The sequence below is a fragment of the Equus caballus genome, chromosome 2 (genome assembly GCF_041296265.1).
Source record: "Equus caballus isolate H_3958 breed thoroughbred chromosome 2, TB-T2T, whole genome shotgun sequence".
Classification (NCBI taxonomy): Eukaryota; Metazoa; Chordata; class Mammalia; order Perissodactyla; family Equidae; genus Equus; species Equus caballus.
The window spans coordinates 62,156,276-62,183,768 of NC_091685.1; the positions used below are offsets into that span (position 1 = coordinate 62,156,276).

The 27,493-nt window shown below is 48.1% G+C and overlaps 1 protein-coding gene and 1 long non-coding RNA gene across 18 annotated transcripts in view; both read left to right on the top strand.

The window, feature by feature from the left end:
• Positions 1-101: 101 nt before the first annotated feature.
• On the top strand, positions 102-8,078 carry LOC138921708 (uncharacterized). Its single transcript, XR_011434513.1, has 2 exons — positions 102-536; positions 7,682-8,078. It is a non-coding gene; the product is annotated as an uncharacterized lncRNA (long non-coding RNA).
• Positions 8,079-11,591: 3,513 nt separating this feature from the next.
• Positions 11,592-27,493, top strand: part of PTK2B (protein tyrosine kinase 2 beta) — a 123,421-nt gene continuing 107,519 nt past the window's right edge. For 2 of the 17 annotated variants that reach the window (XM_023636194.2, XM_070256664.1), the window contains exon 1: positions 11,669-11,892. The gene's annotated coding sequence lies outside the window, so the exon portion shown is untranslated. Of the gene's footprint in view, positions 12,044-12,632; positions 13,577-27,493 lie in introns of those variants that run through there. The other 15 variants (XM_023636192.2, XM_070256632.1, XM_023636191.2 and 12 more) reach the window with 14 other exon arrangements.

The window sequence follows — 27,493 nt, forward strand, 5'->3', positions numbered from 1 at the left end:
AGTGGCGCCCGGCCCCTTCCCCTCGGAGCGCTGAGCGACAGCGGCGCCGGCCAATCGCGCGGGGTGAGCTCGTGAGGCTCCGCCCCAGTTCCGGTCGGCGCGGGAAATCCCGGAAGAGGAGGGCGGGCCCCTGTAGTCGTGGTCTCCGCCGGTCCGCGGCGGGCTGGCCCAGTTTAGCGAGGAAGGAACTCCCCAGCTGTGCGTAGGGTTTCCGTGTCACTGGACACCTGCTTCCGATTTGATAGGCGAAATGAAGTCTAGGAGCCCCTTCCTTAACTAGTCCCCGAAAGTCAGCCCCGCGAGGTGGAGGAGAGCTGTCCGCTTGCTGGTTCCGAAGTAGAGGCGGGTCCCCCAACGCCGTTAGTGTCTCACCGCTTAGGGTTATAGTGCCCTGCAAAGATCTACCCCCGTCTTGCGTTAGTTGTGTGCTTACTTTGGCCAGTCCTAGTCCTGCCCCTGGGGTAAGGAGGAAACAGGTGGGGGAAGGGAGTAGTAGGAAGACCTGTGAGAAGACCCGATTCGTGTCCCGTGCTTGAGTAAGTAGGCAAGTCACGATCTTTCCAAATCTGTTTCCTTGTGAGTCAAGTGGCGATAGTATCATTGTCTCCATGAGATGTGAGAATTGAAGTGAAATAAGTATGGAAAGTGCTCATGACGTGAGGCGGGTCCTCATTAAAACAGAGAGACTAAGGACTTGTGCAAAGTTGGCTATAGGAACAGAATCCAGGCTGGATTCCTGCCAGCCCTGAACCTCCCCGGCTCCCCATTCCTGCCTCAGTTTGAGCACTTTGTGGCCTTTAAATGTAGGATTCCTTTCCCCTGACACACTTCCGTTCCTGGTTTCTGTTGGAATACGCTTCTATACGTGAGCCGAGACACTGACTGCCCTTTTTGGACTATCTTTTCAAGGATGTTTCTATGGTAAATAGCCTTGGAAGGCAGAAATAATGTCTTCATCCAGGCAAAGGTCTGGCCGATTTAATCTCCATTATAAAAGATTTAGGTTCCCTAAGCTCTGAGTTGCTCTCTTGCAGTGCAACCTACTCTGCTGTAATCGCTTAGGCTTATGGGAATTGGGGCTCAGGAAACTGGCCCAAGTGATGATTCTCTGACTACTGTTATCACTGTTGGTAATAAACTGTCCTTTGTCTCTGACCCAGAAGTCTCATCTACCAGCATTCATGAAACTGTGGCAAAGCTAACTTGTTAGTTTGCAAGTAGGCTAAACTCTCAGACCCTTTATAGTTCTTGACAATTTCCTTCCAAACTTTTCCTCAGAATAGTCGGTTCCCCACATTGCCCAGGGGATGAATATCACTAATTCTTACTGCCTCTGCAGTGTTTCTTATACATGATTCACGGTCCTCCTGCAGTCATCTGGGATGCTTTCTAAAAGTACATTTCCTGGGCCAACTTCCATCTGTTCCTCTTTCTTGCAGAAAGACCCAGGAATCTGCATTTTCACCCGCTCTTCAGGTGATTCTCAGGCACACTAAAGTTTGAGACTCACTGTTCCAGATCCATGCACTCAACAAGTACTCAGGTCCCGAGTGATGGACTGGTTGAAAAATTAAGCTGAGAGGCAATCTCTGAAAAGGCCACAAGATGGAGCTAACAATCCCCCAGTCCAGGCACCTCCTTGGAAAATCTTGTCTCTTCCAGTCTCATTTTCTTTCACTGTATTCTCTTATGTATGTGTCCCAGTTGCTCTGTGAATCTATCTGTTTTGCCATCTATGTGTTTCATTCTGTTCTCATAAGATTTTCCTTGTTTTGTTGTTGTTGCTTTTCTCAGACTAAGTAGGGCTACAAATCAAAACAAGGATGAAAAGTAGAAATTAAATGTATCTTTTTTTTCTTTAAGTAGAATACAAAGGTTAACATTAAACCAGTAAGTTTCTCCAGTCTTTCTGGAAATCCGGGAAGGAGTTGGCTTTATTCTACGCTCCATTACTAGCCAGGGGCATGACCTGGGGCATATTATTACACTTTTCTCACTTTCTTTTCCTCAACTATAAAAGGAAAGATTGAACTAAATGCTCCAAGTTCTTACCAGCTCACTCTGAACTTTTTTCATTCTTTGCATAATTTCGGTAAAGAGGGTGACTAAGACTTACCCAGAGACCAGACTGGGAAAGAGAAATCTTGGTGACTATAACTAATCTGTCACCAACTTCTGTTTCTTCTTTCAGTAGAAAGGGCCTTCTTCAGAGGACCCTGAAGTTAGGTCCTCTGTATAAACTATAGCAGAAGTCCACTGGTAGTTCTCACTATCTCTAACTTGCCCCATCCCATACCCTAGGCATCCTTGCCGGGTACTGCCACATTTCCACACACCCCTGCTATCACCATGTAAATTTATGTAAGGAACGACGGACTTGTGTGTGTGTGTGTGTGTGTGTGTGTGAGGAAGATTAGCCCTGAGCTAACAAGCATTGCCAATCTTCCTCTTTTTGCTTGAGGAAGATTGTCCCTGAGCTAACATCTGTGCCAATCTTCTTCATTTTATGTGGGACATCACCATAGCATGGCTTGACAGGTGGTGCCAGGTCCACGCCTGGGATCCGAACCCACAAAGCCAGGGCTGTTGAAGTGGAGCATGTGAACTTAACCACTATGCAAACGGGCCAGTCCCCAGACAACTATTTTTTAAATGTTATGTTAGGGGAAAAAATTTTCTGGGTGCAGAAAGAAGAACAGCCCCTTTCCCTTCCCCTTCTCCTTCTTTTTAAAGCAGTTGACCAGAAAGTGGCTAGTGCAAATAAAAGGCAGAGACTGTTAGATTCGATAAGAAAGCAAGAGCCAACTATATTCCTAAAAGGAACCTACTTTAAATATAAGCATACAAATAAGTTAAACATAAAAGGACAGAAAAAGGTATACCATGCTAACACAAATCAAAGAAGGCTGGAGTGGCTATGTTAATATCAGACAAGGCAGATTTCATATGAAAGAATATTAGAGGGATAAGGAGGATGGCTGCTGAATGCAATACTCGTAGAGCCGGCAGTAGCAAGAACCGTTTCCAATAGGAACTAGGCAACCAGGGATGCAGGCATAGAGTTTGTTCAGCAGAGTTACCAAGGAAATCTTTGAGGAAATCGCTGTAGTCTGATGCTTGATGAGGGACTCAGTGATGGCTTGGGCCTTCTTGGAGGCCCAAACAATTGAAAAGAGGAGAGTAGGGGCTCTGAGTTGGTTTGAATAATGCAGGGAGAGCTTCCATAAGAAATGCTGCTAATGCAAGTGACTAGAGAAAGGCTCAGGTAGTAAATTGCCAGCCTTTGGGTTAGATTTGGCTGCAGACCTCTTTTATTTTGATCCAGAGGCTTGTTTTTCCCCCTCTGTATCATTTATGATCTTCTAAGCTGCCACTTTTAAAATGCAGCTCAAAATGATTCAACAATAAGGGGATGGATTATCTCACATAACAGAAAGTTTGGAGGCAAGAAGTCTATGTCTGATCCAACGACATTAAGACCCCAGGTTCCTTCCATCTTCTGGCCTGCCTGTGGCTGCATCTCGGTTGGAAAATTACTGCAGCAGCACCGGACATCTTATCCTGATATGAACCAACGTCCAGAAATGGAATGGGGCCATTTCTCCCCAGTATGTCTCATTTTTAGAGCCAAGAAACCTTTCCAAAAACCCTCCAAAAGACTTCCGCTCACACCTTAGTGGCCAGAACTGGGTCACATGCCCACTTCTAAATTCAACACTGGCCAGGGGAGTAAGACCACTGTGACTGACTTAAACCAATGAGGATGTTCCCGAGTCACGTGGTGGAGGGATGGTCACTGAGAGGCATTTGGGGCTCGGCTATTTATTATGGAAGAGGGAGACTCGCCATTAGATGGGCAACTACAAGTTCAAGACAGTGGCCAAGAATTGCAAATTGGGAGATTTCACATGAAAAATCAGATTTCTACTTTGCTTTTTTTCTTTCATTAAAAAATTTTTAAATTGTGCTAAATAAACATAAAATTTACCATCCTAAGCATTTTTAAGTGTGCAGTTCGGGAGTGTTAACTGTATTCCCATTGTTGTGCAACTAGGCTGCAGAACTTTTCAATGTGCAAAACTGAAACTCTGTATCCATTTAAAACATGCCCTTCCTCTCCTCCTCCCAGCCCCTGGCAACCACAATTCTACCTTCTGTCTCTATGAATTTGACTACTCTAGATACCTTATGTAAGTGGAATCAAACACTATTTGTCTTTTTGTGACTGGCTTATGTCACTTAGCGTAATGTCCTCAAAGTTCATCCATGTTGTAGCATGTGTTGGAGATTCCTTCTTCTCTCTAAAGCTCAATAATATTCCATTGTAGGTAGATACCACATTTTGTTTATCCATTCATCTGTCAATGGGCACTGGGGTGGCTCCCACCTCTTGGCTGTTGTGAACAATGCTGCTATGAACATGGGCATACAAATATCTCTTTGGGACCCTGCTTTCAGTTCTTTTGGATATATACCCAAAAGTGGAATCTCTTGCTCATGTGGTAATTCTATTTTTTACTTTTTGAGGAACAACCATGCTGTTTTGTATAGTAGCTGCACCATTTTACATTCCCATCAACAATGCACAAGGGTTCCAATTTCTCTACATCCTGGCCACCGCTTGTTTTTCTTATAGTAGGCATCTTAATGGGTGTAAGGTGATATCTTTTTGTGGTTTTGATTTGAATTCCCAAACAATTAGTGATGTTGAACATTTATTCATATGCTTGTTGGCCATTTGGATATTATCTTTGGAAAAATGTCTATTCAAGTCCTTTGTCCATTTTTTAATCAGGTTATTTTTTGTCATTGTTGTTGAGTTGTACAAGTTCTTTACATATTCTGGATATTAGCCCCTTATCAGATATATGATTTGTAAATATTTTCTCCCTTTCTGTAAGTTGCCTCTTCGCTTTGTTGATTTCGGTGCACAGAAATTTTTTTATTTTGATGTAGTCCAATTTATCTATTTTTACCTGTGTTGCCCGTGCTTTTGATGTCATATCCAAGAAATCATTGCCAAATCCAAATGTCATGAAGCTTTTCCCCTAGGTTTTCTTCTAAGAGTTTTACAGTTAGGTCTTATGTACAGGTCCTTGATCCATTTTGAATTAATTTTTATATATGGTGTAAGGAAAGGGTCCAACTTCATTCTTTTACATGTGGCTATCTAGTTTTCCCAGCACCATTTGTTGAAGAGACTGTCCTTTCCCCATTGAGTGGTCTTGGTATCCTTGTTGAAGATCATTTGACCATAAACACAGTGATGTTTATTTCTGGGCTTTCAACTCTATTCCGTTGGTCCATATGTCTGTCTTTATGCCAGTACTACACTGTTTTGATTACTGTAGCTTTGTAATAAGTTTGGAAATCGAGAAGCGTGAGACCTCCAACTTTGTTCTTCTTTTTAAAGATTATTTTGACCATCGGGGTCCCTTGAGATTCCATATGAATTTTTTTTTTATTTCTGTGTTAAACGCTATTGGGATTTTGATAGGGATTGCATTAAATCTGTAGATCACTTTGCGTAGTATTAACATCTTAACAATGTTGTCTTCCTATCCATGAACACAGGATATCTCTCCATTTGTTCGTCTCCTATAATTTCTTTCAGCAGTGTTTTCTAGTTTTCAGTGTACAGTTCTTTCGCCTACTTGGTTAAGTTCATTCCTAAATATTTTATTCTTTTTGATACTATTAGATGGAATTATTTTCTTAAGTTCCTTTTCAGATAGTTCATTCTCTGCCTTTGCTTTGAGAAAGAGAAAGATCTGGCTACATTAAGCTTCCTCTCCTGCGTGGCAGTAGACTTTTGAGCTGCATAGCAGCTGCTACCCGTGGGAGGGACATTTGTTCTCCTTTTTGCCACAGTCCCTATCCCGCCAGCTTCCCTCACATTCTCTGCCTTGCCTCTGTAGGCATTTGGGCTTTTGAGCCCTTGTTCGGAGGTCTCCAGTGACAGTTCCACACTGCTGCTCTTCATTGTGAAGGAGCCAGGGTGGTAAACACCCAGGTACAGACAGGGGGCTTGGCAACTTGACAAAATGAAATCGAAGCTGATTTTTCATGTTCCTGAAATTTATCTTGAAGCACCCAATTATTTTATTGCAAACATTTTGAATAGAAATTTTTCTGAAATATATCATGTGCTTTTTTTCTCTAAAATACAAGATACATGGGGCCGGCTCTGTGGCCGAGTGGTTATGTTCACGCGCTCCGCTGTGGCGGCCCAGGGTTCGGATCCTGGGCGCAGACATGGATCCTGGGCACAGACATGGCACCGCTCGTCAGGCCACGTTGAGGCAGCATCCCACATCCCACAACTAGCAGGACCTGCAACTAAGATATACAACTGTGTACAGGGGGCGTTTGGGGAGATAAAGCAGAAAAGATAAAATACAGGATACAGAACATAATTTAGACTTTTCTTCATGATTTGCCAAAATAGACAATAATTACTGTGCCGTGCTGGGTAACAAAGGGGCTCTCTGAGGAGTCAGTGAAGCGTGCAGGGTTGTTTGTGTCTGTCCTGTAAATGGCCACAGATGCCTGTGCTTTGTGGGTTCTTGCATTTGCTAGGCATTTTTTGTTTGTTTCTTTCTTTTTAAGAGGTTCTTCTGGCTACTAACAATGAATCTGCCTGTAGCAACCTGCTCTCACTTGCTAGTTGATGCTTCCATCTTAGCGTGGGCTGGGAGCAGATAATCACATTTGTTAGAATTGCGAAAGTCAACAATGGCAAGACAAGGTTCATACCGTCACTCTGCTTCTTCAGAGCTTATTCATGGGCTGTGCGGGACCGCGAGCTCACTCACAGGTCGGGGTGAAAGACTGTGAGTCCAGAAGGCCAAAGTCAGAGAAGTCCTGGGGCTGACTCGGGGTGGGCAGGCTCCACTTCCATGCAGGCGCTGTAAGGAGCATCCTGCGGCCCACTTCTGCAGCCATGTTGGGGAGCTATGGAAGGCCCGACAGCAGTGCCCGGGCCTATGGAAACTGCCTGGCCTCTGTGGCACTGAGGCTCTGCCCGCTGCTGTTCTTTAACGGAAAAATAAGAACACTCTTCTGCCTTCCCCATCTGCCCTCCCTCTTGGGTACACAAATTAATTTCTCAATGGATTTAATACGGTTTTATTTTTCCCGAGGAGATTCACTTTGGATTGTGTCCAGGAATTTATTTTTTTCCTCTTTGGAAAAATTTTATTTATTTTAACTTTTTCACTATGAACATTTTCAAACACCATACTAGAGAGAGCAGTATAATTAACCTCTGCATACCCATGCTTCAGCTTACGTCAGTTGTCAACTTTACTGTTTTTGTTTCACTTCTCCCCTCCACATTTTTTCAGAGGGGTCATGGAGTATTTTAAAGCGACCATTATTTTACTTCAGAAACCCATTTTTAAAAGTTACAACAGCATATGATACCTTCCATTGGTTGTCAGCCAAGAGCCTTAGCATGAGCAAGGAAATTTACATGTCTTATTTCTAGTCCTCCAACAATGCTGTAAGGTAAATTATTCCCATTTTATAGATGAGGAAATTGAGGTTCTGCCTTAGTTTGTATATAAAAGAGAATAGGCTAAATGATGATATATTAGGATGAAGTTTAGCCTATGGTAACAGAAAAGCCTCAAGTGCAGTAACCTGATACATTTGTGTTTCTTTCTCTCTTGTGCAAAAGTTCAACTATGTCCAGACCATCTCTAGGGCTGGCTTGGTGACGTGATGGCACTAGGGACCCAGGCTTCATCTCTCGTGGTATTCAGCTATTCTCAGCACCACAGACCAAGATGGCAGCTCCAGGTTCCGTCATCAGGTGGAAGTGGAAAAGGCAATAGTGGAGGGCATGCCCATTTCCTTAAAGGGCATGATCCTGAAGCTGCACACATAACCTCTACTCACCAACCATTGCCCAGAACTTAATCACATGGTCACACCTGCAAGGGAGACTGGCAAATGTAGTCTTTATTTTGGGCAGCCTATGATCAGCTAAAACTCAGGGATTCTGTGATAAAAGAAGAAATGGAGACAACCAGCAGTGCCTTCATGGATGGAATAAAAGTTTCTTTTGAAGTCAAGGGCATGGTTTGAATTCTTTCTTTTGGCCTCAACTGTGGTCCATTTAGTAAACTTAGTGGTACCTGGTTTAATTAGAGATAGATGTCCTCTGGTGAAGAAGGACCCCAATTATTTAGTCTTTGTGCCCATGAGTTTTTTCTTTGTTCAGAACACTTATAACCATACTATTCTTTTAAAATGAAATTTATTTTAATAGTAAATTTACATTATGTGATTTAATTCCATTATCCATAATGAAGAAAACCCATTACATACCATCCAGCCCTGCCAATGATGGGTCTGGATTCAGCTCTGCTCTTTACCACCTGGGCAGCTGTGAACAAATTATTTACCTTCTTCAAGTCTCCTTTTCCTTTCTGCAAAATAGGAATACTACCATCGACCTCACCGAATTCTTGTGAAGATTAATTAGATGATGGATGAAAGTTCTTGGCAGACAGTGAACACTTGACAAACTGTATCTATATAACAGATATATATGTGATTTCTCCTTACTAATCTTACCCTATTTAATTCCTATCATTTCTAAAAATAATAACTATAGCATTTTCATAGCTGTCACTGAATGTGGGCATCCCAGTACCCTGTGAAATAGGTAGAGCAGGTAATACGTACTCTACCACTCTCCTAGATTAGGAAATGCAAGCTCAGAGAGATGGATTCACTCGCCAAGGTCACGTCTTCCCTCTTGACTGGATTCTTCCCACGTGCATTTAAACCTGCCGCACTAGCTACCATCTTAAACAAATGACAAAACAGCCTCTTTCGACCCACAAACCCCTCTTTCACTCCCTGTCTCTCAATTCCCCTTTCAGCCAAGCTTGTAGGCACATGCTGCCTCCATGGCTTCACTTCCAATTTACTCACCCCCCCCACCAATTTGACTTTCACCTCTTCACTAAATTTTCCCTTAGCAAGAACTGGGCCTTAAGGTCTCTGCTCCCCCTTAGTCCTGCCCCAGACAATCTCATCCATTCCTGTGGTTTCAGATGCCAACCTGGAAGTTCATCACCAGCTCAGACTACTTTTCTGAGCTCTAGTCCCAGCTCCTCTCGGGGTGGGACTGGAGGACAGGTCAGGAGAACCCTTTTCACAAGAGCCCAGGCACAAGGCAAAGAGAACATGAACCAGAGTGGAGGCGATAGGACTAGAAAGAAAACGATGAATAGGAAAGAAGCTTTGAAGGATTCCTAGGACTCAGAGATTGAGTGACTATGAGGTAAGGAAGGAGAAGCGGGAGTCAAAGGTGACTCCAAGATTTTAACACTTGGTGCTGGGAGCCCTGTCGACACTCATGGGGGAGACTGGAAGGGAATCTGTTTGGGGAGCAATATAACCGGAACCTGGGGTAAGGGTGGAACATCTAAATGGAAAAGTCAGTATTTTTCCTTACAGTTTTCTCCTCCTGCTGAACCAGCCACACATTTCTCCCCAGCCTCCAGGCAGGGCCTCCCACAATAGCACTGTCTGCACTCGAGACTCAGAGACAGAAGTGGACAGAAGGGAAATAATTTGCTTCTCCACTGGGGTAGGTCACTATCCCAACCCACAATGAGCCACGGGAAGAATGCTTTTAGAGCATTTATATAAAATCCTAGGCTCCTGAAAGCATTTCTGATAGGCTTTTCAAAGGCAGGTAACGATGTGTGTGACCATGTCACCCTGGTTCCCACACTGGACAGAACATAAGGAGACCTGAAGGTGGAGTTGGCACCCCAGGCAGTTTCTCAAAATCTCTTTCATAAATAAAACCTATGATTCTACAATTCTAGGAGCTAGAATTTTGGGGGAGCTTCAAAAAAGAATCGCTGAAGAATTCAACAACCCCTGAAATTTTTGAATCATCTGAAAAGTGTTCTTTCCCTGAATTAGAGCCCGGTAAGATTGTAGTTCATGAATTTGCCCACACAGGGGCAGCATACACAAACTCACCTTTTCTTAAACCAGTCTGGATTTGCTTTGCTCGTTAGTTCCCACTGCCAGCACTTGGACAGGCCCTCAACAAGTCACCCAGGCAGCTAACCTTCACACCAGTCGCCTTTCATCGACCCCACTTCCACGCGCAAGAATATGGAGGGGCCTCCCACTTTCTGAAGCCCTCTGAAGCTTCCTTGCGGTGTGGGCAGTTAGCTTCATCTTCCCCGCTTCCCTGCTAACTCCAGTTTATCTGTCCCACTTGCCTTGTGGCCCCAAGCCCTGGCCAAGGTCTCCCTCGACACCTACTTGGTTGTCTTCTAAGATTCCAAGTGAGTCCTGGGAACATGGAGATTTGGGGCCCGGGGTGAACAACAGGGAGCCCCAGCAGTTGTGGCTATGAGCTCCCATCAGCTGGGTTGTAAGTTGCCATGTTTGAGTGGGTGGGCCCCAGGCTTAGAGATTCTGATTTTTACTAGCCCTGGAGTGGCTTCCCGGCATCTGCACTTTAAAAGCTACAGGTAGTCCACTGGTCATACTCCGAGAAACACTGACTTTTTGGCTTTGTGGCCTTGGACGTGTTAATTAATCCAAGCCTTGCTTTTATTTTCAGGAAATGGGGAGAATTAAATGAAACCAGGTAAGCTGAGTGCTTCTTTAGCAGAGTGGTTGGCATTTAGACATGCTCACCAGATGCTGGCTTTTCCTGTTTTTCTCTTGGGGTGGCTGATCCCCTGAGTTTGGGGGTGAGCAGTGAGAGAGTGTCATGGGGGCTGTCGTGTATGCCAGGCTGTCACATGCAGGTGCACAACGCCAGAGGGCACCATCCTGAGAGACGACCTTGTGAATAGCATCCTCTAGAACTGTGGGAGATCCCAACCCTTTGCAGGATACAGAAAGAAGAAATTTGGGGTATAAGGGCTCTGGAGAGGAACTCTGAGGATGTGGGGGATGCTGAGCACACACCAGCTTTTTGACCTTATGCTAAGTCCGGTTCACCTCCCCCTACTCAAGAGAAAGTCTGGAATGTTTCTAGTGAGAAGGAAAAGTGTTGCTAAGCGCCCTTCAGTCCCTGCCTCAAATCTCACTGCCCTGCTGGCCTGAGTAAACAGGTGAACGGCTTCTTTGGGCAGTGAAGTGGGCTGGCGTGGAGACAAGCCGGGAAAAGGCTGCCCAGCTTCTAGGACTATTCTTGTTCTGCCCTCTAGTCCTGCCCTCTCCTGACCCAGGGACCTCGTCCTGGTGTTCAGGCACTGGGACCAGTTCTGCCAAAGCCCCTGGTGATATTCACCTGATCCCTGGTGCCTGGAAAAGGGGCCTGGGCCACTTCAGGACATGGAGAGACCGGAAGGGACACAGATGCTGAGAGTTTGGGAGGCAACTACAGTCTCCCGCTTTGAAACATACCTGGAGGCTAGTGAGGAAAAACACCAGCCTGTAAGTGTGGGCTCCAAAAGTCTGCGAGTGGAGTGGAAGGAGGGTGGAGGGGTGGCAGGGATTGGGCGGTCAGCTGTTCACAGAGGGCACACAACAGCAGAAGACCCCATTTGGGGTGGGAGGATGGCAGAAATGGTCCCCCAGGTGGGCACGTGCCGCTCAGGGAATTGGCAGGCGGCGTCTATTTCAGAGTTTATGGTAAGAGGCTGGAGCAGGCATGCACTCAGCACCACAGACAACACACCCCACCCCTTAAGGAAGTGGGGAGGAGAGCAGCAGGGGTGTGGTTAACGAGGAGGAGGAGAGGGGAAAACACAAACCTGTCAGCCCTCTTACTCAGCGGAGGCCTCCGGAGCCGCCGAGAAGCCCTTACCTGCCGCAGCGCCGCTCACCTGTACCTGCCACAGCCCCCGCTCACCTGGTCGAGCCGAGGAGCCGCCGCCCGAGTCGGCGCTTCCCTCCGTGAGTCCCCTCCCGCGATCGGGGCTGAGCGCCAGCCAGAAGTTGGAGGCTGGATGAGGGGGAAGCGGGTGGAGGGGGTGATTCGAGGTTGTGCGTACCTGGACGGGACCGGAAGTTGCTGGAAAAGGAGCCACAGACCCAGAAGTCGTAGGTGCGCGTGCGGTGCACGCCTGGGGCTTGCTAGCCTTCCGCAGGGGATGAGGGATTCTATTTCTGGAGTTAATTTGAGACTAAAAGGTGTTTGTCCTCCTAAGTATTCAGACTGGGGAGGCTGGGGGCGATGATGAGAAGGCACAGAAAAGCCGCCTCCCTCTAAAGGTCGGATCAGAGAGCAAAAACCAAGGCTTTCCGAATCCAACTTCAGCTTCTGCCTTACAGCCTGTCCCTGCGTCCTGCTCTTTCCCCTCTCCCCGCGCCCTTCAGCGCGCCACCCTGGTCACACTCCCTCCCGTGCACACCTCTGCCGAGCACTGGCTTCTTTTCCCCCTGGGATGGCATCTCCTCAACCAAGCCCTGACTGGAAGCAAGCAGAGCTCTGCAAGCGGGGTCGAGGCAGGACTCTGATGTGTGTGAGTGTGTGTGTGTGTGTGTGTGTGTGTGTGTGTGTGTGTGAGTGTGTGTGCGCGCGCTCGCTGTGAGGACTAAAGTTAGCGCTCACTGCCACACTGGTTTACTGAGAAACTCCCTTCTGAATGCCGCTAAAGGGTTAAGATCGGTGCCGCCTCCCCTGCTGTCAGGCTGTGCGTGGGCAGAGCCTCTCGGGTGGGTGCGCAGGGAACATACGGGTGATGTTCTGAGCCCACCCAGCCCCACCACCTGCCCTAACCCTCAGCCATCTGACACTGGCGTCTCCCCACCCTCCAAACTTGGAGCTCAGTTCAATCAGGCTCTTTTAAAGGGGCCAGGGGGAGAAGGAGAGCAGAAGTTTGGACACAGAGGAGGCATTCCCCAGAACGCCAGAGGAGGAAGAGTTTCCGTTGACCTATAGCTAGACTGAACGACAGGGGCAGTTGGTGGGGTAATGAGCTAAGGGGCTGAAGAGGCCCCTCCATGCCACGGCTGCTCTCCCCTCGCCAAGTGCAGGCCCAGAAATGCTGTGGTGGACCTAAGCCCGGCGTTGCACAGCTCTTCTGGGGGGAGGGAGACAAGGAGGCAGAGATGAAAAAGTGAGTAAAGGTGGAAGGGAGGAAGGAAGTAGTCACATTCAAGAGGAAGGAAGTAGTCACATTCAAGAGATCCAGCTCTGGCAGGACATTCTCCATTCATTCATTCATCCATCCATCCATCCGATAAGCACTTACTGAAGTCCTACCTGAGGCCAGTTGCTGGTGCTGGATGTGGGGAGACACCAGCGCCTGTGACCAGCCCCTGCTCGCCAGAGCAGTGCAGTGAGTGGTGGGTGCTGCGGCGGGAAGGGGCAGGGTGCTAACCAACCCAGGGTGCGGAGCTGTGGGAGGAGACGCTCAGGGGTGTCTGGAAGTCTTCCTGGCAGAAGTGACTCTAAGCGGAGACCTGAGGGGTCAATAAAAATTAGCCAGGGAGGGAAAGTGGGGGAGGAAGACCAGCACAGAACACAGCAAGTGCTGAGACCTGAGGCCAGAAGCAGCATGACGCAGCCGGGAAACTGAAAGTAGCTCAGCTTGTTCAGAGCTGGAGACTGCAGGGGCGAGGTGGAGCTGGAGAGGTAAGTAGACGGCTCCAGAAGGCCTGCTCAGGCTGCCATGGCAACTCCTGTGGGAGCAGCACTTGGGACCTGGAGCCAGGCACGAGACTTCCCAGCATGCCGCTGACTCCAGGGTAGGGCTGCCAGATTTAGCAAATAAAAATACAGGACACTCAGATTTGAATTTCAGATAAGCAATGAATATTTTTCAAGTATGAGTATGCCGCATGCAATATTTGGGACATAGTTATACTAAGACATTATTCGTTGTTTGTCTGAAATTTAAAGTTACCTGGATGTCTGGTATTTTATCTGGCAGCCCTCTTCCGGGAGAGGCAGAGGGTGCTCCTATGCTGGGATGTGAAGCGGAGGCGTGCCCGGGCACCCCACGAAAAAGCTCAAGACGTATTTATCTTGCAACCCATCCTCTTGGATTCTGCTTTTGGGCTCCTTCACTGATTGACCACGTTATTTCCAAAAAAATAAATAATCAGTTCCTTGGTCAGCTTGTTCATCTACGCAGCTCAAGGATGATGATACCTCGGAAACAAATTGGGCTTTGGAGCCCGATGGGCCTGGATTCAAATCCCAGTGTGGCCGCTTGCCCGGCTGTGAGGCCACTCGGGGCCCCAGCGTCTCTCTTCTGAAGTGAGGACAGGAATGTCTATTTGTCTGGGTGGTTGAGAGGATCTATGACAATGTATGTAGATTGCCTAATGAGTACTAAAGAAAAAGTGGTAGATATTAATTTCTGTGGCACCTTCACAGAGGTCACGGAAGCAGCCTCCACAAAGTGCTTGGGGCTCATTTATTTCCCCTCTTATTTATCGAGCACTCAGAGGTCCCAGGGGAAATATGTGGTGGGCTTCCACTTCTGGTGAGAGAGGGGTTCACTCCTGAGCAGAGAGCTAAAGCCTTCCTTCAGCTCCGCCCGCTCCCAGGTGACCTGCATCCAGGCCGGAAAGGCCCAGTCTCCTCTTGGAGGGCGGTGGCGGTTGGTGGGAGATGGAGTAGCTCAGAGGAGAATTAACTGAAAGGAAATGGGAATGAATGGAAAGAAGGAATCCACGTAAAACACCTAGCACAGTGCCTGACACAGACAAGTGCGCCATAAAATTTGGCTGTCATTATTCCCACTTTGATAATGAGAACCTTATTAGAAAAACAGAACAAGGAAGGGTGCCTTGTGAACCGTGTTTTGACTTTAATGGGAGCATTTGTGAGAACAAATTAGGGGGCCTCCGAAAAGGGAACCTGGAGGGAGTTAAGAATTCGTTAAGAGAAAGAGGAAATGGAAAGTGTGTTTCCCTTGTGGGAACCGCTGGGTTAAAAATGGTCCCTCTTTCCAGTGGCTGGATCTCCCCATCCCCCCACCCAGTGATAAGCACTTGTCCCTGGCTCTTCAGAGCAGCATTTGCCCAACAGTGTCCAGAGAAACTCTACGCCATGAGACTGGTGTAGGTGTTCCAGTGGTGAAACCTTCAAATAAGCCCACTCTTGGATATGTGTTGTACGTATTTGCAGGGTCAAGGTTATGATAAGTCCTGCAGAAAAGGCGTCTGTATCACTGGGTTTAGTAGAATTCCCTAAATTTGACTGTAGAACCGTTGCAGGGGCATGGTGGGAACACCTATTACTGTCTCAAGGAAAATAGCATTCCACATCTAGTGACTGTTGATGCGGGGGCAGTCCGGGGACCAAGCAGCTCTTTCGGGGGACAGTTTTCATCCGGTAACTCTAGGCAGAGTGGTCCTAATTTACCGCAGACTCAGCAGTGTCCAACTTACAGAAGCTCTTCAGAGATTTGTGATCTGTGTGCAAGTGTCCCAGAACCACACATCCTTCATGAGCACAAAGTCCTCCCCATGTCAGCCTAGATCTTCCTTCCGCAGCTTACGCCCATTTCCCGTTGTTCAGAGGACCCTGGGGAAAAGGGACAATCTCTTAGCATGCAGCCCCGCATGGTGATGGCGGTAGTTCCATGTGTCCTGATACTGGAAAGACAAGTAGAGTTGGTGATGAGGTAGGGGAGGGGAGGGAGCACGTCCTGGGGTGGACCCCTGGTGGTAGGTCTCCAGGCCCCTAGGTTTCCCCTGCCTGGGAGTCATGGCTTGGGACCGTGTGGCCCTGGCCTCCCAGATGAATGGGGCCCTGAGGGGGTCACACTGGGGTGGCTGGAGTACAGATGCTGAAGTGCTTAGGGCTGAAAGGTGGTAATTAACAGGAATTCTTGCTTGCCCGATGATTAAGACTTCTTGGGGCCGGCCCAGTGGCCTAGCGGTTAAATTTACATGCTCCACATTGGCGGCCCACGGTCCACCGGTTGGGATCCTGGACATACCGCTTGTCAAGCCATGCTGTGGTAGGTATCCCACATATAAAGCAGAGGAAGATGGGCACAGATATTAACTCAGGGCCAGTCTTCCTCAGCAAAAAGGAGGAGGATTGGCGGCAGATATTAGCTCAGGGCTAATCTTCCAAACACATAAATAAGTACATAGTCTTAAAAAAAAGACTTCTTCTTAGACTTTGCATCAGTTGTAGGGTAAAGGGGGAAGAGCAAGGAGAAGAACACTGTCTCTGCCCGGTGACCTGGTTGGTGGTCCGGTGGTGAAGCACCCAGCCTCCGTCGGTCAGGCTGGTTTCCAACTCTAGCTCTGGGCCTCTTAGGCACATTGTTCAGCCCTCTCTTCCTCATCCGTAAGGTGGCGATGACGACAGGGCTTGTGAGTGTGAGAGTATGCCAGGAGTGATAATCAAAACATTAACCGCCGCTAAAGCTCCGACAGGATCTAACAGAACCGATACCAGCCACTGCCTGGAGTGGGATCCGTGCAACGCCATGCTGTGCGAGGGTCCGGTGGAACCTAGGGGCTGGAGGAGGCAGGCAGGCCGGGGCTGGGGTAGCAGACAGTTACCGGTAGCATAGACTATCTCAGTATGTGAACGTCCCAGGTGCCCTTATGCGCCAGCTTCATAGCCTCGACTGCACATAAAACATTTGGTCCTTTAACAGCCACGCAGTTGGCAGTCAATAAGTGGTGGCTCTCCTTATCATTGTATTTTTACTCTTATGGTTAATCTAAGCCGATAGGGAAGCACCGTTATTTTTTTCCTGAGGAAAAAACGCCATCTTCTGAGGGGCAGAAGTCTTCTCGCCTGTGGGGTCTGGTTGGCATGTATCACGTATACAGTATTTGCTTCTTGCCCCCCCTCCTCCCCCAATTCACTGTGTTTGATGAACAGCCAGGCCTAATTAGCTCTTTAGACTGCAAAGAGACTTTCTACTACTGCCCGTCAGATGCTGGAGTCCGAGTGGTCATTTAAGGTGTTGAGAGGGCTGACAGGCAGGAGAAAATGGTGGCTTCGCTTCCGAAGCTCTGAGCTGTGTGAGGGGGTGGCAGCCGGGAGGGGATGGCTTTTTGAGTCACTCTGCTGTTTCCCAAGGTGTAATTATTACTCACGATGACAGTTTGATTAAGAGAGCAGACGGGAGACTGCATATTCCGATGCACTTTTTACCTAGACACAACGGTGGATGGAGAGGAGGGCAGGATTTTGTTTCCAAGGGACCCTCCAGGGAGGCTATGGTGGGCTGCAGGAAGGGATGTACCCCTGGTTGTCCGGCCCCACCCCCCCACCTCTTACCTTTTCCCAGCAGGCAGCCGGTCAATGTGATGAGAACTAAGATCAACCACTGCCAATACCCGTGGAAGGGTGAGCCTTCCCCTTTTCTATCTGGCCGACAGGTCACTAACATTTTCCTCCTCTCCAGTTCACTTCTTCCCTTTTATGTCCTGAAATCCACCCACACAGAATCTGCCACCCTCGCTCACTAGCTGGGGGCTCAACGGGATGCACCCGGCCCAGTGTTTAGAACTTGGTCCTGCGTTGAATTCTCGTCTCTGGGCTTCCTTTCAGTTAGGCCAATTCTCCCAACAACTTTGAGGGCCCCAGGACCACTGTCCCCCTTTTTCATACCCCTTCTTTCTTGGAAGGTCTTCCACCTGGCTCTGTCAGCTCCCCCAGCTTTTGCACCCCCTCTGGGACATCCACGGGCTCAGGAGGCTCCTCATGGGCCTGCTGGGCATTCTGCCCGGAGTTCGGCCTTGCTGTTCCTGGAGTTCCCGTCCTTGCCTGTGAGTGAACAGTCCTTCCTCCGGTCCTGGCCGCTTGGAGCATCACATCTTTGTTTGCTTTCTAAATTAGTGTAGTTTCTCCCGCCTCCCGACTCCCTCCCTAACCCAAGCACACCTCTTTGTTCACCAGGAGCCTTTGGAGCCAGACCCCAGCTCCTCTCCCTCAGGTCAGCTTAAGCTCTCCCCACCCCCAGCTCCTGCTCCAGCCAGGTTACAAGAGACCTGATACTCTGGCACCTTCGAAGCCCTCTTGTCAGCATCCCGTTACGTTCCCTCTGCTGTTCACACAGACATTCGGCTGAAATGCAGTGATGTCAGTTTAGGCAGTTGGAAGTGGCTGTCCCGAGCCCCCAGCCCCACACAGTTTGGCAGCCTGGTGGCTGGACAGACAGCCAGGAGTTGGGAGACCCGGCTCTAGTCGATGTTCTTCCGCTCGCTACCCTGTGACTTTGAGCAAGTCTCTTCACTCTTCCGAGCCTCACTTTTCTCATTTGAAAGTGAAGAAATAGCACCACATCCCTGAGAGGGCTGTTGAGAGAAATACTTGCCTTGTGTGAAAATGCCCCGTAAAACACCGCCAGACGCTATCCCTGAAGAGGTGACGGGTTTTGCTTCTGAAAGATGCGGGTTTGAGTCTTGACTCTGTCGCCTTCTACCTGTGTGCTTTGCCAAGTTATATAACCCCACGGAGCCTTCGCTTCCTCATTTGTAAGCCGTCCCAGGAGTGTGTTTAATACAATATTTCTCCCCGTCTTCACCACTGGCACTCTCCGAGCCTAGTCTTCTCTCCCTACATTTGAGGGAGGGTTTACAGTCTGCTGGGGGGATGATACATAAAGATAAGTGAGTGTAAGACGAGATCGCGACTTACAGTGCCGTAAAAGAGGTGCCGTAAAGTGCGGTGAGGTCAGAGGATGGAGAGCTGACTTGTGTCTGGGGAGTCTGGGAATGCTTCCTGCGCGAAGAGGCATGTGGAAAAGCTCTGAAAGGGCATACACGGCCATGGAAACCTAGGATAGTGGCTGTGGTCAAAGAAGGGTACAAGTAAAAGCAGGGAGGTGGGAAGGCGTTTTTTGAATGATTCATTTTGGGTGGAGCCAAGGGTGTCGAAGGGCGACAAAGATAAGGGTGAAGTAAGATAAGGTGTGAACACGGTCACTGTGAAGGCTGCAGGGAGCTGTGGAGGTGTCTGCTTGAGTGAAGAGGCTGTGATCGGCTTTGGGCAGGGACGTGGAAGGTGGCTCAGAGAAAAGAGAGCTTGACATTGAGGAGGGCATGCGGGAGACTATGAGAATAGTTCGTGTTTAAGAATCTGGACAAATTATGCCATTTGGAATGATTTGGGGGACATGGGTAGTGTCTGCTGGTTAACTGGAGGCTTGTATGTTCTGAGTTGAAATTGGCGCCTAGATGAATTTAAGAGATGTAGGCTTTATGGGAGCATCAAATTGTTTAGGTTGTATAATTTGCCATTCTCCTTAATCCTCTCCTTCTTCCGTGTTCTGGGTTCACAGATAAGCCCTCTCCCGTGGACCTCATCTTTGCTAGGGATACACTAAATGTCAGCCTGTCTGGAAGTCCAGCGGCAGCCTCTGGATGGCAGCCTCCTCTAGAACCAAGGAGCCACGTGTGCTTAGATCTCCCGCCCCATCCACCCTTGTCAGTTCAGCCGACTCCTGGGCTCTACCTCCACGCTGGCCCTGCTCCCTTGCTCAGCCCTCCACTTCCAAGAGTCTATAAGACATTTCCACTCGAGTAACTCACCTTAGATGCTACATGTTGGAAACTCAACTCATCTTCTCACACCAAACCATCTCCTCCTCCTTCAGGCATGCCTCCTGTTCAGCAGTGGTCTTTCTCCTAGACACTCAGGTCAGAAACCTTGGAGTTTAATCCCCTTTCTCCTCTTCTCTGCTTTTCTCCACTCATATCTTACCCATCACTAATCCTGCAGATTCTTTCTTCATGCCTCTCATTCCTTCCTTCCCTTTTCTCTGGCCCAAGTCCAGCCTGAGCTGTATTATCTAATATCACCTGACGTTATTTAAGAGCCTTTCCCCTTCCTAACTCTAGTTTCCTCGAGGCTCCTGTGCCTCCAGGCAAATCCAGATCCCTTAAATTTACTATTCAGTGCCCTCCATAATCTGACCTTTGTCTACCCTTCTTACCTCACTTTCCCCTACTTTTCAAACTAAGCCTTTCACCCCAACTAGCCCCGTCTGCTCACTGGTCCCCTTCAAACTTTTGCACAAGTCCTGTGTCCTGCCTGGAGCTCCAGCCCCTTCCTCCGTCCCGAGTCTGACTCCTTCCCCCAGGCTCAGTTCGAGACCCACTCATTGGGAAACCTGTGCTCCCCTCTGCTGCCTCAGGGCTCCTTGGCATCCTCTGATCTCCCAGAATGTATCAGTTCTACCAGTGTGAAATTCCTCCGGGGCAGAGAGCTGCTTTTCCTTTTATTCTCCTTCCTAACTCCATCAAATTCCAAGGATGGAAGATTCCATTCCCTTCCTTCTGTCCTACTCACTGACTCACCTGAGCCAGACGGGAAGCCAGTTGAGACAGAGCGGGGACCACTTTCCCCCCCAAGGGTCAGGCTGCTCTCCTTGCCTCCCCAGAAAGTGGCGGTTTCCTAGAGCCCAGAGAGGAGTCAGGATTTAGAGCAGGAGCTGGGTAATCCCTTTACTAATCTGCTCCTGGGTCTCTCTAATCCGTGGGATCCTTGCCCTTCCCTTTTCCCTGATCCTCCTGCTTACTTAGCTTAGCAAAGCCAGGCTGAGTGACTGGAGAAAGACAGGAAGTAGGAAAAAAGGCAGGGAGCCTTGGGAGAGGGTGGCATCACTTTGGGAAAATGGGAGAGAGATTCGCAAGGCAGAGATTGGCAGTTTTTGGTGACCTGGACTCCACTGACCTGTGCCCAGGCGTAGGCTTGCCATGGAGACTGCACTTGAAGCTTCCTGGCTCCTGCAATCCAAGATGTGAAAACACTTAGTCCACACTAGCATCTTTATCCCCAGAGGGTGGCCCTCCGTTGCCCTCAGTGTGCCTCTGAGCCCTCTCCCTCTTTCTTCTCCTGACTGCGTAGAAGAACCCTTCCTGCACCTGTTTGCCAACCTGTGCTCCCTCACAGGGAGAGGTGAAGGACAGGGCGCTGCCCTGGGACGGGGAGCCCTGGGCTGGTTGCTCTCGCTACTCTGTCACTGCCCCCGCCTCGTGATCTTGGGGGAGTCTCCTGGGTAAGCCTCTTCAAGCCTCAGGGTTTTCATCTGTACATACAATAAGGGGATTTGGGACTTGTTAACAAGTGGAATGCTTTCTTCAAAATGGATCTTAAGCAAAAACCAAGTATGTAAAAGTGGACCCTCCCGGGGTTGAAGTGGGATGGGAAAGTGCCTGCCCAGCCCCTCGACCCCCTTCCAAGCTTGTCCTTGGGCCCTCCCTGCCTCTCCTGTGCCCAGATCATCTTGGATCCTTTCCAGGCTCCAGTTCTTGAGGTCCCCATTGTTTATGTGTGATGGGGGCTGGAGAATGGGTCCAGATTCAAATGGAGTCAGTAAAGATTATTTCAAAGTAAGGAATCCAGCCTGGGGCGTGGCATGTGTGTGTGCTGGGGGCAGGGAGTATTGTATACAGGAACGCCCTGAGAGAGGACGCATAATTTTCACCTCTGAGCAAGTGCACATGGTTATGGGAAGAAAGTCCAGAGCTTTCATCTGAGCTCCCAGGAGCCTATGGCCCCCCAAATATTAAGAACGACCCACACAGTTTTGTAATCAGTTTTGCACACTTTTCGTAGAAATGACTTCAAACTTGAACACCATTTAAATTCAGACAAACTAGGCTATAAGCTCTGTTGAGGTCAGAACCATCTCTGTACTGAGAGTCAGTATTGTATCCTGAGGACACAGCTGGTGCCTAACACACATTTGATATATGTAATGTGTGCTGGACCATATGTGTGCCTCCCAATAAGGAGGGTTGTTTAAAAAAAGGTAATGTGAATATGGCAACATTTTAGGGTAATATTTAATGTATTATTTTAGTGACACATTTTAAATCACATAATAGATAAAATAATGCATTAAATTAAAAATACAACTTTTCCCCAACTCTCTCTGTTTAAAAACATTCAACACTTCACTCACATCTTGACGTCAGTGTCCTTCTCATCACTAGAACCATTTTTGGAATCAGCTCTCTGTTTTCTGGCCTATAGCATCTTCCCTACAGTCTAAAGAGAGTTGGCTATTTCTTATTAATCCAGAAGGTGTTTATTCATTCTATTAATAACAGATTTTTTTTTAAAGATTTTACTTTTTCCTTTTTCTCCCCAAAGCCCCCGGATACATAGTTGTATATTCTTCGTTGTGGGTCCTTCTGGTTGTGGCATGTGGGACGCTGCCCCAGCGTGGTTTGATGAGCAGTGCCATGTCCGTGCCCAGGATTCGAACCAACGAAACACTGGGCTGCCTGCAGTGGAGCGCGCGAACTTAACCACTCGGCCACGGGGCCAGCCCCAATAACAGAATTTTTTGAGATGTAATGCACATACCATAAAATTCACCATTTAAAAATGTACAGTTTGGTGAACTCTAGTATCTTCATGGCATTGTGCAGCCATCTCTCTGCACTTTCTAAGTGCAGCACGTGTCCATCACCCTGAAGGAAACCCACACCATTAGCAGTCTCTCCTTATTCTCCCCTCTCCCCAGGCCCTGGCAACCACCAATCGACTTCCTGTTTTTATGGATTTGCCTATTCTGGACATTTCATATAAATGGATTCATGCAATACTGTGGTCTTCTGTGACTGGCTTATTTCACTTAGCATAACGTCTTCAAGGTTCAGCCTTGTTGTTGCATGTGTCAGAATTTCTTTCCTTTTTTATTGCCAAATAATATTCCATTGTGTGGATATACCGCATTCGTTTATCCGTTCATTAGTTGATGAATATTTGAGTTGTTTCTACTTTTTGACCATTATAAATAATGCTGCTATGAACATTCATATACAAGTTTTTGTATGGACACATATTTTCATTTCTCTTAGTTGTATATCTGCAAGGGGAATTGCTGGGTTGTGTGATAATCTTTGTTTAACCTTTTGAGTAGTGGCCAAACTGCTTTCCGCAGCAGCTGCACCGTTTTACGTTCCCATCAGCAATGTGTGCTGGTCTCAATCTCTCCCCATTCTTGCCAACACTTCCTGTTATCTGTAATTTTGATTTTAGCTATCTTAGTGGGCATGAAGTAGTACCTCGCTGTGGTTTTCACTTGCATTTCCCTAATGACTAACGATGTTGAGCATGTTTTCATGTATTTATTAGCCATTTGTGTATCTTCTTTGGAGAAATGTTAATCAAATGCTTTAGGGCTGACTCCGTGGTCTAGTAGTTAAGTTCAGCACACTCTGCTTCAGTGGCCCAGGTTCGCTTCCTGGGCACAGACCTACACCACTTGTTGGTGGCCATGCTGTGGTGGCAACCCATATACAAAATGGAGGAAGATTAACATAGATGTTAGGTTGGGGTGAATCTTCCTCAGCAAAAAAAAAAAAAAAAAGAAAGAAAAAATCCTTTAGAAGGTATTGTTTCTGATGTTCACAATGTAACCACTCAGTGGAATGCTTTTAAAAAATGATCTTTTAAATGTTTGTTTACAACAAAATTCAGCACTTATAATTGAGAGACTATACCCCTACAATTTACTGAATCTATATTACAGTTCCATCCTTCCTTTTTTGAAAAAACAATTTTATCTGGTGATCTTTGTAAGCATCCAAAACTAGCATTGATTGAAGTGGTATCAGGGTAATATTTTTTCCCAAACAGTATATTTTTGTTCAAAATAGGATAATTGAGAGAGCAGCCATAATATGAAAGATTCCTTAAGGGCTAGAATATAAACTTCCTCTTTTCTGACAGATAATTTATGGAGGGGAAGAGCTTCATCTTATATTCAAGCATATACGATGTTTAAAAATAGATGGATAGATGGATGGATTGGCGGATGGATGGATGGTCGGATGGATGGTCAGATGGATGGATGAATGGACGAATGACTTTAGGAATGAATGAATGAACGAAAGAACGAATGCAAGCTAGTGAGCCAGGCAATCAAGCAACCACACCAATCTGTCCCTCCTTATTCCCTCTCAATTCCTGCCAAGAAAACCAGCCCTCGTCTTTATTATACAATTTATAGAACCATATATAAATTGTTTAAAAAACAGGTTTGCAGTTACAAGCTGGAAACAACAAGTGTTTTCTGTTGTCTGGAATATCTTAATCATCTTCTTTTAAAATGGGAGAACCTGAGTCTCCCCAGTTTCCTGGAGGTGGTTGAGAAACCCAAAGGTCATGTGACACACTGCAGGATTTGATTCCGGGTTATAGGGCACTGGAGCAGGACCTTTGGGGATGTGATATGACACAAGGGTTTTCTTGGGCCCTGAGTTCAGGCCCTGAGTCCTCCACTGTCCTTCCCACCAGCGTGAGGACTCCAGCGTTGCTCGTGCCTCATGCGTGAGCCTGGCACTGGAGGCCTTTTCTTCTCCCTTCTCTGGGGTGGGACAGTCTGAGCCATCCCACAAACCACACTCACTCGTGATTCACCTGCAAATTCCTCTGAGAGAGACGGTCGCTTCCATTCTTCCCGTTTGGTCCTCTCTTCAGAAAATGCATGTGAGCTGGAGAATAGTACTCCGAAGTGTGGGGTGGGAGTGAGGCGAGAGGAGGAGGAATAGAAGGCAAGAGGACAGGAATGGAAGCTGTGGGCAGACATACAAAGAGGTGACAGAGACATGAGCGTCAAGAGGTGGCTTTCAAAGGCTCAAACCGTGGAGGGAGAATAAGTGACAGACGATATTGCTCTTTCAAAAGACCTTCATGACAGCAACAGAAGGGCAGATTCCTGTGAAGTTTACTCTGGAATGTGTGTGGTTGGAGGTGGGGTCAGGGAGCAAGAGACAGTGACAGGAAGTGGTGACATGGCCTGGAGTCCTTCCTTTACTGATGCTGGTCTGTAAGGGAAGTTAGAGGTTCAGGTCTGAGCATATCAGAGAAGCATTTGAGTCCCTTCCACAGCATTTTAGTCCATTCCGAGACTGGATCTCAGCATTCTGCAGTGACAGCAACAGCCAGTGCTTCCTTCTGTACCAGGATAGGGCTGAGTGGAGGCTGTCCCCCCAGGTGGGTGTTTCCCTTGGTTTTAAACCTCTGCAAGGAAGGAGTCTATACCCTTCCTCCTTGAAGTTGTATTTCCTTGTTTTAGGATGTGGGATCGGTGGCTTTGACATGGTGAATCTGAAGGCCAGCTCCACCTCACTTAGCACCTACTATAGGCACTGTGCTGTGCTAGGTGCTGGGGACGCAAAGGTGAACAAGAGACTGTCCTCAAAGTGAAAGAGCAGTGTGCGCAGTCACAGTCAAACCGGACGTGCTGCAAGGGGACCGTCAGATGCCAGAGCTACCAGCTTTACCAAGGGGAGGGTAAAAAGGCTTCACAAGCCAGGTGATGCTGGGAAGGGTTTTGAAGAATGGATAGGAGTGTACCAGGCAGAGAAAGGGCAGTAAGGTGCTCTTCCAGGCAGAGAACACAGCATATTAAAGATAAAAAGGCACTGAAGAGTGTGGCCTGTTTGGGAAGCGTGAACAGCTCCAGGAGGCTGATGTGGGAATAAAGCTGGAAGGATGCGGAGAAGGCCTTCATCATGGCTCCTCAGCACTAGACATTATTCTCTAGCATCAGGAAGCTATAAGATATATAAGACAGCATATCGAGAGAGGATATATAGCTACAGGAGGTTTTAAGCAGGGAAGAAAGTCAGATTTTTGTTTTGGAAAAGAGTACTCTGGCCCTAGGTCAGAGCAGCTCTCGTGCCAAGCCCAAAGAAGGTGTTGGCTCAGAGACCCGCAGACATTTCTGGGGTGTGGCCAAGGCTACCAGCAGGGCCGTGCCAATGGCCTGGAGCTCCTGCTGTCAGCTTGAGTGTCCCAGCTAACGACACTGCTGCCTGGCCAGAGAGGGCCGTGGCAAGGGCTGGCCCACAGAGCTGGCCCCGAGGAAGAGCCCACTTCCTGACTTCTTCCTGTGCGCAGCTACGTGCAGTGGGGAGTGGGGCAGAGAGAACAGAGAGGGCCTTGGCCAGATGAGCAAGAACCAACCTGCCCTCAGTGGGGGAAGGGAGGAAGGTAAGATGGTGCTCAGTCTACAGGCAGGAGGAATCTGTGGAGAGGACACCTACCTGGAAAGCAAGGGGGCAAGTGGGCATCTCTTTTTGCCCCACCTGTAGGAATAGGGTATTCCGCAGGAATTATGGAGCATGTAAGATCTTCAGGCCTAGAAGATTCTGGGGAGGAAAAGAGATTGGGCGTAGGACAGAAGCTCACATTCCACCTTCCCTGAGCACCCCTCCTCCCAGAGCTCTTGGCTGTACCATCCATTTATGCCAGGCACGTGTTATTTTGAGATAAAATTATTTTTCACAAGTACACGCCTTGCTAACTGGAATGGTGGGAGGCAGGGACCTTGTCTCGTGCCCCTTTGTCTTCCAATCGTATTCCAGTAAATGTCAGGATGTGAAACTTATACTCAGTAAACATTTGTTCAGATCTGAGGAGGTTTTAGGGAAAAGATATGAGGAAAAAATGCTAAGTTAGAGATGGTCTCCAATACCTGTGGCAATGAGGGGCATCAGAGGGATTCAAATAAAAACACGGTACACGGAATATCATCAGCTGCTAGAAGAGATGTGTGGGAAGAGGACTTCCTTATCCGAGGATGAACACACTTTGAAGAACATTCTGGAATCAACCTAGACCCTCTAAAGTAGCACACAGTAGTGCTTCTTGAGTGTCAGTGCTGTCAGAATCACCTGGAGGGCTTTGAAAAACTTCAATTACCAGCTCTAGCTGCAAAGTTTCTGGCATACCAAGTCTGGGGTGGGGCCTGAGAATTTGCATTTCTACCAGTTTTACAAGTGATGTTAGTGCTGCTGGCCCAGAGACCACACTTTGTGAACCACTGGAGTAAAGCCAATTCTGTTACTTAGGGGTGTGAATGAGGGCCCTCTGTCTGCAGTCAGACCCAGGCAGCCGTTTCTTCCTTCTTTGGTTTTCTTTGCTTTGTTCTTAATAATCCAGAAATGGTTTGGATGCCCACGCTGGTGGAAACACCCTCCGCATCTCAATGGCCTCCTCCATCGGCCCTACCTTTCATCTGCCCCAGGCCCCCTGCGGGCATGGTGGGCATGGTGGACATGGTGTTCTCTCAATGGGGACTGCCTCACCCAGGCTTCCTAAATTCCCGCCTCTCCGGCCCCTCAGGCCCGAACCCCAAGAGCACCCCCACAATGCCCTTCCCTCCAGCACCCCAAGTCTGGCTTCACTTCACCATCCTCTCTGCTCCCACCACCCTCTTTCTGACTCTGATAGGACTTTCCTTCTGCCTTATTTTATCGTTGATTATGTGTGTGGCCTCTGTCTCAGTCGGCTCAGCTGCCATAACGAAACACCACAGACTGGGTGGCTGAAACAGCGGGCGTTCCTCACTGCTCTGGAGGCTGAAGGTGTGAGATCAGGGGGTCTGTGTGGTCAGCCTCTGGTGGGGGCCCTCTTCCTGGCTTGTTGATGGCCGCCCTCTTGCTGTGTGTGCGAGGAGAGAGCGAGCGAGCTCTGGTCATTCTTCCTTTTCTTATAAAGACAGTAACTCTACGGGGTCAGGGCCCACCCTTACGACCTCATCTAACCTTTGCTCCTTCCATAAAGGCCCTATGTCTAGATACAGTCTCATTAGGAGTTAGG